This window comes from Centruroides sculpturatus, unplaced genomic scaffold (assembly GCF_000671375.1).
Source record: "Centruroides sculpturatus isolate CEXI.00-Female unplaced genomic scaffold, Cexi_2.0 scaffold1771, whole genome shotgun sequence".
Lineage (NCBI taxonomy): Eukaryota > Metazoa > Arthropoda > Arachnida > Scorpiones > Buthidae > Centruroides > Centruroides sculpturatus.
This window is the reverse complement of record NW_019385918.1, coordinates 64,314-66,910: the sequence shown is the minus strand read 5'-3', so window position 1 is coordinate 66,910 and position 2,597 is coordinate 64,314.

Sequence of the window (2,597 nt, the reverse complement as noted above, 5' to 3'; positions counted from 1 at the left end):
TTACCATAATATTTCTCAATTATGACGAGTGGATTGGTGATTTTATTCTCAGAGGAAAGTTCCAAAAAAGTTGAAGAAAATTCAGATTGGTTTATAAAAATTGTAAATGGGTAATATCATTTTTTAGTTATACGACATTGAACCTACATTTATCATCATCGCCACCCCGTTTCTTTATAGCTTCTGGCGTACTAACATATTTTGAAATTTCTGCTACGTCTTTTTCCTTATACCCTGGCTTATGATTTTCATCGGTTACAAAAAATACTTTTCTATTATTAAAGCTGATTTCATTATTCTTTCATTGGTAATTACTTTATATATTTTTGCCAGTTTATAAAATTAAAAATATTATTAAAAATATAACATCATCGGGAAAAAGATGTTTAATAAAATACAAATATTGATTGATAAATTTAAGACATTTAAGAAGTTGTCTACAGAAAAATGGAATGGAAGCGCGCTTATAAAAACATAGTCTAAGAATTTTAAAATTCTTAATTTTTGTAGGTGTAGAGCACTTGTAGCTCAAAAGTATTATCGAACATAGAAGTGCTTTAAGAGAATCAAAAAAGTACTACAAATGTAGAATAAATCACTTATTAAATACGTTTGAAAAGCTGGAGAATTTAAGCGTGTCTTCGCTGTATGCTGGGATTAGATGTGTTTGATTATTTAAGTGAAAAAGGAAAAATATTCGTTAAATATCCCGAGAAGAAAAAACGATGTTTTATTCCTTTGATTTAAAATTTTGTAATGATAAAATGGAATGGAGGCAAAAAACTTTTTAAGCAGCGGAAATCTTCAAAGTCTATTTACATCCGATTACGAAATTATTCAAAATAATGGAAAATATACACGTACGAAGCGTGCAACGTCATAATGTGTTTTTTTTAACTTTACCTTTTGCTTTTTTAGAATTCCCTGGCTTTAATTAACATTTTATTAATATTAATAAATAATTAAAACAGAATTGTTCTTTAAAATTACTTTTTCGAATTAAAATTTTCAGCTTGCGATTTCGTGTTTAATTAGATTTTTAAATATAAAATAAATTATTTGATTTACGTTTCGGATATTTAATTCTCAACAAGTAGTTCGCGACTCATCGAACGCGCAGACGGATTGTCTGACGTTTTCTCTTTTCATAAAGGTTGAGAAATAATATTTTATGTAAAAATATTATTTGATTTCGTGTGAGTTTCCATAATGATCTCAATCACTATTATCCAAGGAAGTGTCGAAATAAATTTATAATAGTTCGTCGAATTTTATTAGAATTTTAACTAGTATTATTATAAATCACTAAAACGATAATTTCAACCGAGCATACATCTATTTGTTTTATATATTAAGGAATGTATAGAGTTTTATGTTAAAGTAGTCGATACTTAATAAAATCGTTAAATCGCGTAAAAGTTGCCTTCATTTTTACGGTTAATGTAAAAATTAAATTAGATAAAGTCTGGGTAAATGTATTATCATTATTTTCGTGATTTTAAATTATATAATTTACCTTATGAAACTTATTTTTATTAGATTTTCTATAAGTGAATGCAGTTGCTTGGTAGTCAAGTATCATTTTTAGATAATAGAAAAATCGATAACTGTCTTTTAAGTGTATCATTTTACTTTCCCAGATATGTTTACGTAACGAAAAAAGTATTGGAATCGTGTCAAATTTGATCATCCGAGATTTTTTCAAATCTCTCAGCGTTTTGAAACCTCCTGAACCCAGAAAGTAAGAACAGCAAAAAACAAATCCGTGGATATGTATAGGTGTGTGTGTGTGTGTTTTTTGACTTCAATTTCGGTTAATATCTTAGGCTTTTACTTTTACTTTTAGCAGATAGGGGATGAAACCAGGGCTACTCAAAGGTATCGCCTGGGGTGAAAATGAAGAAGAAGATGATTTAGAGGAAAAGGCTGAAAGTGAAATTACAAAGAAGGATAGGAAAGAGGATGAAACGGAAGTCTAAAGGACGCCTGTATCGCTTTTATTTAAAACAAAACAAAATACATTAAGTGTACAAATACATGAAGTGTATAATGTCTGTAAATCTCACAACTTTCGGAGAAAAAATCGAAAGAAATGGCCGTCGTTTTCTCCTTTTTCAATAGTGTTATGTGAAAGATGTTATTCTATGCATAGCACGTGGACAGATATAATTCATAATAGAAAAGAGAAGAAGAACTAAAGAATAACCAATCATGCCTACTTTACCTCAACTTCTTCCGGAATAAAATCACGATTGGTCAGAAAATAGAATAAAACAAGAAGGAATGACGAAAAACGAAGCAGAGAGAGGAAGAAAGAAAAAGTGAAGGAGAAAGAGAGAGGAAAAGAAAGTGGGTGATAGAGAAAGACAGAGGAGCAGGGAGGAAAGCAAGAAAGAGGAAAAAGAAGAAAATCAACTCAACATCCAAAAAGAGAGCCAATACAACCTTGGAGAACTGCATCAGATAGTCTTTGAAGAGAAAACAATTATTTTCCTGATATGTTGTGAGTCGCGAAATTCGGCACCGAATGCACACGAAACGCATCGATGGGCAGTCCCCTATCGGGGGATCTTTGTGAGATGGTCATTAGGTTATTA